We start from the raw sequence: 15,618 nt of genomic DNA on the forward strand, positions 1-15,618 counted from the left end.
CTCTCTAGTTTCTCTCCGTCTCCCCTCATGCCATCTCCAAGCTCATTTCGCCCATGAGACCAACCTCCTGCTCCCTTAACCTCCTTCCCACTAAAATGCTGACCACCTTCCTAGTCTCCATGCTAGCTGAAAATGCAAATGATTCCCTCTATTCAGGTACTGCCCCCCTCCCTTTCAGAATTGCCATTATCACCTCCTTCTACAAAAATCCCACCCTTAAACCCTCTGTCCTTGCAAACTACCCCTCCATCTCCAAGCTCCCTTTCCTCTCCAAAGTCCTTGAATGTGTTTTCGCCTCCCACATCTATGCTCATCTTTCCCACAACTCCCTGTTTGAATTTCCTTCGTCAGGTTTCTGCCCCTGCCACAGCACTGAAATGACCCTAACCAAAGTCACAAATGACATCGTCCTTGATTTTTGATACCTTGACTGTTCCAAAATTCTCCAGGAAGGCCTCCCGTCCTCCCCCCTCCATAAACTTCAGCTCATCCAATGCTCTGCTGCCCTTATCTTATTTTGCCCCAAGTCCTGTTCACCCATTACCCCATCATCATTGATCTACATTGGCTCCCGGTCCTTAAACGCCTCAATTTTAAAATTCCCATCGTTGTGTTTAAATCCCTTCATGGCGTCATCCCTATTTTTATAACTTCCTCCAGTCCACACTGAACTCTCCGTTATTCTGACTCTGGCCTTTTGTGCCCCCCTCCTCTTCACCCCACCATTGGCAGCCATGCCATAGCTACCTAGGGCCCATGCCCTTCTCTCCCTAAATCCCTCTGCCTCTCCATCTCTTCCATTAAGATCCTCCTTGAAACCCACATCTTTGACTAAGCTTTTGGTCAACCCTCTTGATAGCTCATGCTTTGGCACCTTCTCCATTTTTTTCCTTTCGTCTATGTAAGTGTGTTGGGCCTTAACGTGCTGGATGCCTTATGTTCCTTAAACCCAGTGTTGTAATGGCAGTAATGACATAAATTGTAACACATGACCTCACGCCATCATTACCACCTTCTTTGGTTATGTCTACAACTTTTTGGTGGGTGCTACCAGAGTCTGGTGAAAATGATACTGGAAGATTGTTACAGGGGTTAGAAATGGGCAGAGACACGACATAACAGATCCCACCCACTTATCTGCCCCTGACTGAGAGGGAAATGTTCTAAAATCCAAAGGAATCTGAAGGCAATCATATAGGCTGATTTTATTGCAAGATTCTTTCGCACAATATTTTCCTCTTTGTTCAAAAAATGACTAATAACGTTTCTTTGTTGCTGATCTGGTAGTGGAATTATAGAATAGTAGAATTGCTGGGTGTGCACAATGTTTAAATGGGTGATTTCATACAATATGATTTTATTCACGTGAATAGTAAAAATATCATCTAATCATTACTGTACCCATAACAGTGATGGAAAAGAAAATTGAGCAGGTGTAAAACGTGTCGCTGATTCTCCATCACCCGTTTTACACTCCTGCGAAGATCAATTTCACCCCCACTATGTGTTATGCATACTTGGGCCATGTACCTAGTTAATGGAACTGTTGGGTAGTCTGGCCATGGCTGCTTCTGAAGATGTGCAACCTTCTTCTGCATCTGTTCCTAGGTGCATTGCACACACCAGTAAACAAGGCCGCCAACTCATAACAGGCATAATGCAATGCTTTCCTCTGGGCAGATTCACATTTTTAAAGGGCTTCACACATAAAATCATTCTGGCATAATTGGAGGATGATTCAGAAAATACAAACCCTAGATTCCCTAAGAGAAGGCCAAACAGAGCAACCTTTCTCAAAGCTCCTCTTCTCTCCAGCCATCAAATGGGGTGGGGGGGGGGGGGGGGGGTTCAGTGTTGCACCACTTCATCGTTTGCCCACAGATGCCATTTCCTGTCATCACATTTGTTTTGCTTTCCTGCAACTTTTGTCAGCCGGTTCCTTTCCTCGATACAGCTTTTTGAAAGGCTGAGAAATACATTTAAAATAATTGCAGTTTTTGTAAAGTCTGAAGTTATTTACATCCTCGTATGCAACCATTCACCTTTAAGTGGCTGACTTCCTCTAAATTTTGCCTGTAGCCCTTTAAGAGCTGATGGTATTTGTGATTTTCTTTCACTCCCCCCATCTGGTAAAGGCTTCTCGGGCCTCACCATTCAGGTGCAAGGAATGATAAAAAATGGGCGGGCCCGAATTTCTACCAGGTTATCTGCTCTGTTCCGTAAGAATATTCTTCAGGTTGTTTAATAGAAATGTCAACTAACCAGCAAAAAAAAAATGCTCAGACACTCCATGCATTGCTAATTAGGGCCGACCTTGAGAAATTCCGTGAAGTCAACCTGGTGAACTGGTGGCACGCGCTAAAGTCTCATTGCCCTTCAGTCTCACCACTACTTCAGCGTCAGGACCAGAAACTTATCTTAATATTTTAAACTTCACTTTCAGCAGAAATCTTAGAAATTGTGCAAATTGACTGATATTAAGAAATCACTTGCACTTGGGATGGGGGCAATGCTGGGAAAACAGTATTGATTGCCCATCCCTAGGATCAACCATGTAGTGTGGGACTGGAGTCACATGTAGGTCAGACTAGGTAGGGGTGGCAGGTTCCCTTTCCCTGAAGGACATCAGTGAACTAGTTGGGTTTTTATAACAATGTAGCAGCTCTCATGTCAGCCCACAAATTAGCAGATTTATTAAATTCAGTTTTACAACTTGCTATATTGGGATTTGAATAGGTTTTTAGTGCACCAAAACCACTAGGCTACTTTACCCAGAGATAATGCTATGCATTTTAATTCTGTTTTGTTTTAATGATAAAGATCTACCACCCCAATATGAATTCTTGTAAAAAAACACTGCCATGCATTTGACTTGATGCACCACATAATGAATAGAACCTCAGTGAAATGCTTCAGAACTGAATCTTTTCTGTCTATTTTTGTAAATTCTAACTAGCATTCACATTATTGTCTGAGCATTTTGTTTGCTGGTTAGTTGAAATTTCCATGAAACTACCTGAAGAGTATTCTTATAAATCAGAGCAGATAAAACATTTGAATTCTTAGCTCTGATTCAGGTTCATAATCCACAGTGTTAACTGTCAAGTGTCAGTAGCAACACATGTACATCTATTCTATAATGTGACAGGGGGAAAGTTTCCTCTGCTCTTTAATTGTAGCAAAATTGCAAGTTCATTCATTATGCCCACATTTATGACCTTACTATGAATAATGACCAGAGGAAATTTTCCCCTGTGGAGAGACAGGCTGAGGAACTGCTGTGGAAAAGCTGCTAAAATGTGCCTTCTGTAGTGTGGTTCACCAATAACAGATAAAACCTTTCACTCAAATGGATGGCTTCACAAACCTAAATTGTACGAAGCGTCACTGAGATAACTTTTCTATAACCTTTTTCGAACTGTGTCACAACAGTATCCCAGCCAATCCAAACTATTATGAATATAATTACAGTTGCCCTTCATAGATAAGTCTTCACTCATTGGGGTGAGAGGTTATGAATAATGCTAAATAGAAAGATATTTTTCACATAAAAGGTTATTAGCATATGAAATGCATTACCACAAGTGGCTGTTGAAGTTGAGTCAATCAAGGCATTTAAGAGGGAATTACATAAACACTTGAGGAAGAAAAATATTATGGGATACACGGAAAGAGCATGAAAATGGGATTAGAGTAGATAGCTCCAATATGGAGTAAGCCCAGACACAAACGCAATGGGTGAATGATTTCCCTCTGTGCCTCAATTTCTCAGGTGCTATGATGTTAAAGAGCTAAGTCAAGTCTTTTGATAGATTAGTGAGTAAATACACTGAATGGTGTAGAACTAAATCACACAGAACAGAGATCCCAGGTTCAATCACTAGTCTCAATATGATACCAGTTTGGGGGAGGGGGGCTACAATCGGCCTCTGAGACCCTTGGCTAGGGAGTAGAAGAAACAATTGGGGAGCCCATTTCTGATTGGAAAGTTTCTGTGTGCTGATGTTAGGTGAGGACATAATTGGGCACAATTGTGATGCCATCCACAGTTGAATAGCACATCAACAGCAACTGCATAGGCTCACGTATGAAGAATGTCTACATGGATGATGTACCAGGAGGTTGCTGCTATTTATGGAATAGTATGCCAGTAAGAGTCAGCATTTTTAGGAGAAAATTAAAGGAATTTTTTTTAAAAGTTAAATTGATCATGCAATACAGAAGTGGTTTGGAAAATTCAGCAGTTCAGAAATTGGGTAATCAGAAGAGGACTGTTCTTGCCTCGGCAGTAAAGGATTTTTTTAAAGCTATACCGAGGGAACGACACCTGTTTTGCATTTTTCTATGTCACACAGTTGGCGTGTGACCTGATCTGTAGTCAACTGAAGCAGGCAGCAATAATTGCATTTTGTACAGGTCATGCTGAAACATTCTGTAGACTTCCTAGCTGCATTTAAACGAAGCAACTGTACCAATCACAAAACAATGCAACAAAGCATCACAACACTTCCAAAATGAATTGTTTCGTTGTTCATCAGAGAAGTCAAGGTCTGTGAGCAGTTTGTCAGAAATGAAAGGTATTCTACCTACTCAGCTAACAATGGAATTCTTTAAACATCTCAATTTCCTCTTAAGATCAGCGCTTGGATACACTAATCTAAGGTATTATTTGTTAATGTATGTTTAACCCTAATATAAACCACTTTTCTTCTTAGCTTAGTTCAGTGAAACTGAGTTAATCTTGTTAGAGTTTAACAGTATTACATGTAAGAAATCTAGGACACTAGGATTTGTGTCACAGGAAATTAGGCGCACGTATGTCGTATCTGTTCTTGCATAGTAAGAGTTCTTTCCATAGAATGACCTGTGGAGGAGGAACATTGCTAATTGGGAGGCTACAGTGGACAGTGTTGCTAGTGCACAATGCATTCATATCATGTCTCACATTGTTCAAGTGTGTTTATTCTCCCAGGCAGCCTATACATCTGTCAATCATCTAACAAGTTTTAAAAAAAAGTAATGTGCTTAGCACTCAGAAAGCCAGAAAGGGCCAGAGAGAAAAGATTGTAACAATACTGGCTGTTTTGTGTCTGCCCTTTATCAGCTGCTGATCTCCTTGTGAATATGAACCCGTAGAATTTGTTGAATTGATTGTGTGTCCAGGGTTGAGGGGGAGAGACCCTGCATGTGCCCCCCCCCAAAACACATCCACGTTTGCATTTATCAAAAGTTCTTTTTTCTCCAAAACCGACTGGTCTGTTGTGCATTTCCAGCATTTTCGGGTTTTATTTCTGGTATTTGTGATTTTTCTTTAGCTATATCTTTACTATTTTTATCTGCCTCCTGCCTTGGCATCAAGCCAGCATCACAGTCTATTCAGTGCTGTACTAATTAAAAAAAAGACAAATAGGCTGCACTAGCACTTTGCCGCAATCTACTTCTCATTTCAGGTTAACTTCCTTCATTCTAAATCAATGAACCAGTGATCTCTATGCACTCAGAGTGATGTAAAAGCAGACAAGTTCAATAACATCATGACAATTTTAAAAATAATATGGCGGGAGAGGGAGGGCCATCAATATTTATTTATGATTTCAATGCCGAGTTACAAAAGGCTGAACAAAAGCATATTGTACTTTTAATATTGTATAGTGAAAGTGACTCTGGGACCTAGTTATTTCTAGCTATTGAAAACAAGACCGGAGACTACTTGATTCCAGATAATCTTCCATAACAGACTAATTGTAACAGCATTGCTTAACGTCATTAAAAAAATCATGATATTCTGAAGTACAGGACCTTTGACAACTACGAAAACCTTACCGCCTACTTCCACCTCCGTAACGTCTCTGCCCCTGCCTCAGCTCATCTGTTGCTGAAACCCTCATCCATGCCTTTGTTACTAGACTTGACTATTCCAATGCTCTCCTAGCCGGGCTCCCATCTTCCACCCTCCATAAACTTGAGCTCATCCAAAACTCTGCTGCCCGTATCCCAACTCGCACCAAGTCCCGTTCACCCATCACCCCTGTGCTCGCTGACCTATATTGGCTCCCGGTCTGGGAATGCCTCGATTCTAAAATTCTCATGCTTGTTTTCAAATCCCTCCATGGTCTCGCCCCTCCCTATCTCTGTAACCTCTTCCAGTCTACAACTCTCTGAGGTCTCTGCGCTCCTCCAACTCTTGGCTCTTGCGCACCCCCAATTTTAATCGCTCCACCTTTGGCGGTCATGCCTTCAGCTGCCTAGGCCCTATCTCTGGTATTCCCTTGCTAAACCTCTCTCTCCTCCTTTAAGACGCACCTTAAAACCATTTGGTTTGGTCACCTTACGTGGCTCGGTGTCAAATTTTGTTTGATAACGCTCCTGTGAAGCCCCTTGGAACGTTTTACTAAGTTAAAGGCGCTATATAAATGCAAGTTGTTGTTGTTGTTGCTTGTGGATTATGATGAATTCATTGTCTAGCATATTTAAAATTGTTGATCAGTCATGCTTTTACCTCCTCAAGAAATGAAGTTTTCTTCTAAGTTCATCAATGTAAATGTATACATGAAGAGACGAGCATATACTGAATCCATGATCTGAACTATTATTAACTGTAAAGAAGCCAGAATTAAACTACGACAGAAAAACTTGTATTTTCTTCATGAAAATATGTCGCTTTGTTTTTAACTGTATCAGCAAGATAATCAGCATTTGCTGCAATATTGTATGGCCGAAGTGTCTCCTGTTCTTACGTAGAGAAAATCTAAGTAGTAATAACAATTTAGGAATAGGAATAGGATCAATAATAAATTTGAGTTGATGAGGCAGGAACAGATGCAGAAATTGGACCAGGTAATGGAAAGGAAATGGAGGAGTGGGCGAAGTTGTCCTATGTGCACGAGGCGTAACGTTCTTTATAAATACATTTATAATTTCACTACACCTGGTGTGCAGAGCAACTCTTCCCCAGGGGAGGGGATGAATCATAAATTGAAATTAGGGGCAGGGAATTGGAACTGAGATTAGCTAAAAACGAGATACACTGAGTTGGATTGGCTACTAACATAAATTACGATTAGTAGGAGTAATTCTACGAGGGTCCACTACTGGCGCAGAGCCTTGTTAGATGCAAGCACAGGTCAGAGATATGCCCTGATTTCCTGACCTGGGCTCATTGTTAGTGAGGCTCTACACCATCATTATCCCCAGTGAATCATTTTGGATGAGAATCCAGATTAGGATTGTCTGGGTACTGAGCATGGCCACTAATTGGATTCAGTGACTTGGATTGACTGCTTATGGAATTTGGGAGTTGGGATACTTTCTAGTCCAACATGGTTACAGACAATAGGCATGAACGAGGAGAAGCATTTCAAATATTGGATGGGACAAACATATTGTGAGAGGAAGTATTAAGGGGTTTAGCATCTTTGAAAGTAGATAAATCGCCAGGCCCGGATGAAATGTATCCCAGGCCGTTAAGAGAAGCAAGGGAGGAAATAGTGGAGGCTCTGACCATCATTTCCCAATCCTCCCTGGCTACAGGCCTGGTGCTGGAGGACTGGAGGACTGCTAACGGTGTACCATTGTTTAAAAAGGGAGAGAGGGATAGACCGAGTAATTATAGACCTGTCAGTCTAACCTCGATGGTGGGCAAATTATTGGAATCAATTCTGAGGGACAGGATAAATCATCATTTAGAAAGGCACAGGTTAATCAAGGACAGTCAGCATGGATTTATTAAGGGAAGGTCGTGTCTGACTAACTTGATTGAATTTTTTGAGGAGGGTCGACAAGGGTAACGAGTTTGATGTAATCTACAGGGATTTTAGCAAGGCTTTTGACAAGGTCCCACATGGCAGACTGGTCAAAAAAGTAAAACCCATGGGATCCAAGGGAAAGTGGCAAGTTGGATCCAAAATTGGCTCATTGGCAGGAAGCAAAAGGTAATGATCAACGGGTGTTTTTGTGATTGGAAGGCTGTTTCCAGTGGGGTTCTGCAGGGCTCAGTACTAGGTCCCTTGCTTTTTGTGGTATATAATAATGATTTGGACTTGAATGTAGGGGACATGATCAAGAAGTTTGCAGATGATACAAAAATTGGCCATGTGGTTGATAGTGAGGAGGAAAGCTGTAGACTGCAGGAAGATATATATCAATGGACTGGTCAGGTGGGCAGAAAAGTGGCAAATGGAATTCAATCCAGAGAAGTGTGAAGTAATACATTTGAGGAGGGCAAACAAGGCAAGGGAATACACAATAAATGGGAGGATACTGAGAGGTGTCGAGGAATGGAGGGACCTTGGAGTGCATGACCACAGATCCCTGAAGGTAACAGGACAAGTAGTTAAGGTGGTTAAGAAGGCACACGAGATAATTTCCTTTATTAGCCGAGGCATAGAATATAAGAGCAGGGAGGTTATGTTAGAGCTGTATAAAACACTAGTTAGGCCACAGCTTGAGTGCTGCATACAGTTCTGGTCACCACATTGCAGGAAAGATGTGATTGCACCAGTGCGGGGTTTCTTTTATTCGTTCATGGGATGTGGGCGTCGCTGGCAAGGTCAGCATTTATTGCCCTTGAGAAGGTGGTGGTGAGCCGCCTTCTTGAACCGCTGCAGTCCGTGTGGTGAAGGTTCTCCCATAGTGCCGTTAGGAAGGGAGTTCCAGGATTTTGACCCAGCGACCATGAAGGAACGGTGATATATTTCCAAGTCGGGATGGTGTGTGACACGGAGGGAAACGTGCAGGTGGTGTTGTTCCCATGTGCCTGCTGCCCTTGTCCTTCTAGGTGGTAGAGGTCATGGGTTTGAGAGCTGCTGTCGAAGAAGCCTTGCCGAGTTGCTGCAGTGCACCTGTAGATGGTATACACCGCAGCCACTGTGCGCTTGTGGTGAAGGGAGTGAATGTTTAGGGTGGTGGATGGGGTGCCAATCAAGCGGGCTGCTTTATCCTAGATGGTGTTGAGCTTCTTGAATGTTGTTGGAGCTGAATTCATCCAGGCAAGTGGAGAGTATTCCATCACACTCCTGACTTGTGTCTTGTAGATGGTGGAAAGGCTTTGGGGAGTCAGGTACAGAGGAGATTAACGAGGATATTGCAAGGGCTGGAGAATTTTGGCTATGAGGAAAGATTGGATAGGCTGGGGTTGTTTTCTTTGGAACAAAGGAGGCTGAGGAGAGATTTAATTGAGGTGTCTAAAATTATGAGTTGCCTTGATAGAGTGGATAGGGAAGACCTATTTCCCTTAGCAGAGAGGTCAGTGATCAGGGGGCATAGATTTAAAGTAATTGGTAGAAGGATTAGACACATAGAAACATAGAAACATAGAAAATAGGAGCAAGAGTAGGCCATTCGGCCCTTTGGGCCTGCTCCGCCATTCAAAATGATAATGGCTGATCGTCTAATTCAGTACCCTGTTCCTGCTTTTTCCCCATATCTCTTGATCCCTTTAGCATTAAGAAATATATCTATCTCCTTCTTGAATACATCTAATGATTTGGCCTCCACTGCCTTCTGTGGTAGAGAATTCCACAGGTTCACCACCCTCTGAGTGAAGAAATTTCTCCTCATCTCGGTTCTAAATGGCATACCCCGTACCCTGAGACTGTGACCCCTGATTATGGATTCCCCATCCATTGGGAACATCCTCTCTGCATCTAGTCTGTCTAGTCCTGTTAGAATTTTATATGTTTCGATGAGATCACCTCTCATTCTTCTAAACTCTAGTGAATATAGGCCTAGTCGACCCAATCTCTCCTCATACATCAGTCCTGCCATCCCAGGAATCAGTCTGGTAAACATTCGTTGCACTCCCTCCATGGCAAGGACATCCTTCCTCAGATAAGGAGTGAGTTGAGGAGAAATTGAGGGGAGTTGAGGGGAAATTTTTTCACCAAGAGGGTATTGGGGATCTGGAGCTCACTGCCTGAAAGGGTAGTAGAGGCAGAAACCCTAAACTCATTTAAAAAGTACTTGGATGTGCACCTGAAGTGCCGTAACCTCCAGGGCTACGGACCAAGTGCTGGAAAGTGGGATTAAGCTGGATAGCTCTTTTTCAGCTGGCATGGACACGATGGGCTGATTGGCCTCCTTCTGTGCTGTAACTTTCTATGATTCTATGATTCTATGAAACCAGAGTGAGAGTCAGGACTAGACTGTGTGAATACAATTGAAAACTCAAGCTATGGAAAAGTAGCTGAAAGAGAACAGGACAGGGGCCGATCGTGGGGTACCAGCGACCCTCAGGAAGGGCTGTGGAGGGGGGCGGAGCATTCCTGCTTACATTTTTAACTTATTTGTAAGAAACCTTACCTTCCGTTGGCAGCTGCTGCTTAGGCGAAGGAGAAAGCCTCCGAAAGCTTGTGATTTTCAAATAAAACTGTTGGACTATAACAGTCATTTCCACACCACCTGAGGAAGGAGGAAGCCTCCGAAAGCTTGTGGAATTAAAAATAAAATTGTTGGACTATAACTTGGTGTTGTAAAATTGTTTACAATTGTCAACCCCAGTCCATCACCGGCATCTCCACATCAGGACTATAACCTGGTGTTGTAAGATTCCTTACATTTGTCCACCCCAGTCCATCACCGGCATCTCCACATCCTGACAATAGAAGGTTGGCATCTCAATCAGGATTGTGAGTTTGAATTGAAGCATTGGATCAAGTTTAAACTCACCTGCTTGCCCATCGGGTACGTTTTGCCACTTTCTTAGCTAGGCTGTGAAATGGAGGACTGCTACGTTTCTCTGTTAGTTTTGCCTCCCACAGGAATTAGCATTACTGATGATTGAGGAAGGTGAACAAGATGGCATTGACTAACAAATAGGATTAGCATTGTCAGTCCTGATTGCCTTCCTCGCCCTTCTTCTCATATGTACTTAATAGTGGAGTCCTTCACCTAAGTGGAAAGAAAAACTAATGACCTGTGCACCACTTGTGGATCAACAATAAAGTGGCAGTGGAGAAATCTGTGGCTCCTGTCTGAAGGAAGAACATGCCAGCAGGAAACAAGAGGTGAGGGAGGCTAAAATATCATTTTTAAGGAAAAAGAAAGGCAAGACAATATCAGAAATATTTAAAAAGTACTGAAATGACCTCTGAAACTTATAGTACACTTTCTAAAGTATGGATAAAGTTATTAAAAAGCTTTCCCAATTTCAAATAGAGAAGCTCTTTAATCTACATAGCATCCACATACCAAATACTGCAGGAACATTCTAATTACAGAAATTTCATATTTATAAAATCTTTTCACAAAATGAAGTGTTTTAGATGTGATAAAAAAGGATGTTGAATAGATTTGACTTGATTTGATTTGATTTGATAGTTCTGAAATCAAGGCCATCTAAAAGGAATACTGTAGCTTTAAACTTTTACTGATAATTTTTTTCATGATCTTTTTGCCCATTATCTACTGCTACATGTTATTGATCCTGGCTAGATTCAAAGCCACCATTAAGGCAAATATTTTGGATTCTAAAGAAATTATAATAGTTCCAAAGATGACAGAAAGTGACAGCTGGTGACAGGAAAAAACCCTTGATAAGTCGGCAGTGGTAAATCAAACTACTGCCACTTTTCGTTTCATGTTTGTTAATACCACTTCATCTTTGAAGTTTAAAGCAAGTTCAAAAGAGCCAGGTGCTGAATCATAATATTAAAGCAAGAAGATCTCCATTAAAGCGACAAGATCTGAGAGGGGAAGGCAACAAACACAGCTTTCAACTGGCTTTTGTTGGCCTTTCTGCAGATGTCACCAGTTGTTATCCCCAGCAGAGGCTTCAAGCACATACACTGCCTCTGGCTGATTCCAGCGTGCTGTTTCAAGTGTCAATCAGCAAGGGGACACAGCATAGCCCTGACCATTGTCCTGTGAAAAGCCAGCATTTAACATTGATTTAACTCATTCAATATACAAAGATAGAGCGAGCTTTGTGCAGAAAAGGGCCTTTGGCAAGGTTGCTTGTAGAGCAATTCAGGCACAACTGATGCTCCTTGGGTTTGCTGTCATAAGGCAGTGTCTGCAGCCTGATAAAGAGAACATGGGTGACTCGATAGGCTATTTGAGAACAAGGGAGCATTAGAAAGGAACAACCTGCTATCATGGTTAACAATGTGAACTTTACACGCTGCTGTTAACCTTCTACTTGGTTCTGAGGCATCGGTTGAGACATTAAACATACCTTCTTCCATTATTTTTTTCAGGAAATGTTGACATAATTTACCATTCATTATTGTTGTTTTGGATTTAGTACCTATGGTAAAAAATTTATAAATTACAACGTAAGGTTACTTCAAAATCATTGAAAAGGATTGTCCTGATCAGTGTTAGGTAGTTTAAAAAAGTCTTAAAATTGTCCTTCATTCAAAGTTTGATACATAGTTATTATAATATTTACTATTGGAAAAATAAAATAAAATTTGTTCTTGGGCTGCGGGTGACCCTGGCAAGGCAGTTTTTTATTGCCCATCCCTAGTTACCCTAAGGGCATTAAGCATTAACCACATACTGTGGGACTGGAGTCATATGCAGGCTAGACCAGGTAGCGGTGACAGATTCCCTTCCCTGAAGGGTATTAGTGAACCACTGGGGCTTTTATGACAGTCCAGCAGATTTCATGGTCATTTTTCTGGTACCAGCCCACAAATTACTAGATTTATTGAATTCAATTTCACAACTTCTCACAGTGATATTTTAATTCACAACCACTGGAGTCCTGGTCTAACACTATCACCACAACACTATAGTATCCTCTAAAGTTGTGTGCCTGTTATTTTTATTGAAATAACGACTGAATTCCCCATAAAAATATCTTGGAAAAAATGAAGGACCGGAATTTCCTCAGAACTGCTCCCATTCCGCTGCCGTAATTTTTAGCGGTTTCCGCCGCACATTTTATTCATTTTCGGGATGTGGGCATCCCTAGCAAGGCCGACCTTTGTTGTCCGTTCCTAGTTGTTACAACTGAATGGCTTGCTAGGCCACTTCAGAGGGCAGTTAAGAGTCAACCGCACTGGCGTGGGGGTGAAGTCATATATTGGCCAGACCGGTTAAGGACAGCAGGTTTCCTTCCCTAAAGGACATTAGTGCATCAGTTGGGTTTTTACGACAATCCAACAACGTCATGGTCACTCTTATTGATAGCAGCTTTTCATTTGCAGATCTTTTGTTTCATGATTTTAATAAATTTCACTTTTGAAGTATTAAAACTGAGATTTTACTTATTTTGAACTAAAATAATTTATCTTTATTTATCTGCTGCTTCTTGGACTTGTTATAAATGCACTGCATGATAGGGTATCACAGGTCACACACCTGGAATATTTCTGTCATCTCTATTGCCAGCACTTAACAGCTTCTATTCCAGAGGAAATAAACCGTTACTGCAAATAATCTTTTAAAATTATCTTGGTATTTTGTAGTCTATTTACTGGTCAATAGTTTTTTTTCCCCAATGGTTTGATAATGACATTAGCAAAACAGAGTGTGAGGAAAACATTCCTAAATGAATAACCCAGGGTCTTCACAACCATATTACTTGATCAGAAATATTCATTTCATGAGCATTCAGATTGAAATGTTAATTTGCATTTTCTATCAGAAGTCCGCAAATGTTCTTGTTACATTTTGGGCTTTTTTACTCTAAATACCTTTCTCGGATTCAGTATCTCAGAACATTCTTTCACTTCCCATGATCCAGAGTGCGCCATTACCTGCTCAATATCTAGGTAATTTGTAGCAAGCTCAGGGATTGAACAGAAAACCGTCGTTACTGTATTTTGACTACTGGTTATAGATTAATGAGACTCCTGCCTGAATCAGATGGGCACCTTGGCTTCCCAGTGGAAGGCCCCAAGAAAAATGATGGCAGAGCAGGAATGAGGTGGGAAGTCCAACACCTCTATTTTAACTCCATTACTGCCCCTTTTTTGCCAGGTGAGGGGAGCTAAAATCTGCCCCATTAGGTCATGCCTCACTAATCTGCTGGAATTCTTTGAGGAGGTAATTCCATTAAAGGGCCAATGGATATAATTTACTTGGATATTCATAAGGCATTTGCTAAACTTCCACATCTGAGATGTCTAACAAAGATAATTGTAAACAATTTTACAACACCAAGTTATAGTCCAGCAATTTTATTTTAAATTCACAAGCTTTCGGAGATTTTCTCCTTCCTCAGGCAAATGTTTTGTCCTTCCTCAGGAAACATTTGCCTGAGGAAGGAGAAAATCTCCGAAAGCTTGTGAATTTAAAATAAAATTGCTGGACTATAACTTGGTGTTGTAAAATTGTTTACAATTGTCAACCCCAGTCCATCACCGGCATCTCCACATCATAACAAAGATAAAGTTGCATGGAATAGCAGTTGGTTTGGTTGACTGAAAATTGATTTGGCAAAAGAAGAAAGGTGATCAGAAATGGAGAAAGCTGTGTGAGGTATTTCACAAGGTCAATTTTGAGACGCTGGCTGATTATACTATACTTAAGCGATGCAGAAAAAAATTGCTTATAGCATCAAGGTTTGTGGCAAGATGACTAGTATAGGAGAGACCTGAATAAATTCAGAGGATGGGCTAAGAAATAGTAGATGACATTTAATGTGGATAAATTTATGGTATTGCAAATTTGTACCAGAAAAATTGAATATTTGTGCACAATGGAGCAATCTTCTCTGGCAAAGATGAAAAATATTTGCATATGTTTCATTTGGTAATTCAATGAAAGAAATATAGTCAATGTAAAACTGTTATCAATAAGGAGAATCATGTACTAGGATGCTTCAAAAAGGTAATTATTGCAGGTCAAAACAGGTCTGTTTAACCTTATGAGGAGAAACTCGAAGAATTGAACTTGTTTTTATTGAAAAAGAATAGAAAGTGGACGGTTATCACAGAACTACTAGATATGAATACATAATTAACAAGCCTCACTTGGACTAGAAATGAGAAATAATGGCCCAGAAATTGCTTCTAAAATAACCGTGAGCTCAACAGCGCTTACCGTTATTAGCGGCAGAATTGAAGAGCAAGTTTTGGACGTCCGCGCATACGCTGTTAAATGTGGAAATCTGGAACTTGCTCTTCCTGGTTCGCCAGCGAGAAGACAGACTCACGTTAAAGGGATATCGCTGGCAGGAATCACTGGAGTCAATGGACCAGAGCTACCTTGTCCTCCTACCCAGCTGAATACTAAGTAATATCGCCACAAAAGAGGTACGCTCAAAAATATCAGCTCCAAACTACAAATTGACAGCATCTTAATGACTACTAAACAACCTCTCTGGCACTGAAAATTAAATTTTAAAAATGTGGCATCTCATTAATTGTGATCTTAAGAGTTGTTGGACATTTAAAAAAAAAATAATTTTAATTTCTTTACTTTACCTTTCTGTCTTTTTTATCTCTATCTTTTAATTCAATATTTCTTACCCTCTCTTTATTTTGTTGTCTCTAACTGTTTTTACATGGTTTTTAATTTTTTTCACTTCCTGGTTTTGACTCACAAGGCTATAAATTGGGCCGCTTAGCACCCGTTTTGTAGGCGTTATGCAACCTCCTAAGGACCCAAAATGGCGTCCAGAATGCACGTGCACACTTCTAGCGTGACATTGCCGGACGCCATCTTGGT

The sequence above is a fragment of the Heptranchias perlo genome, chromosome 8 (genome assembly GCF_035084215.1).
Source record: "Heptranchias perlo isolate sHepPer1 chromosome 8, sHepPer1.hap1, whole genome shotgun sequence".
Taxonomy (NCBI): domain Eukaryota; kingdom Metazoa; phylum Chordata; class Chondrichthyes; order Hexanchiformes; family Hexanchidae; genus Heptranchias; species Heptranchias perlo.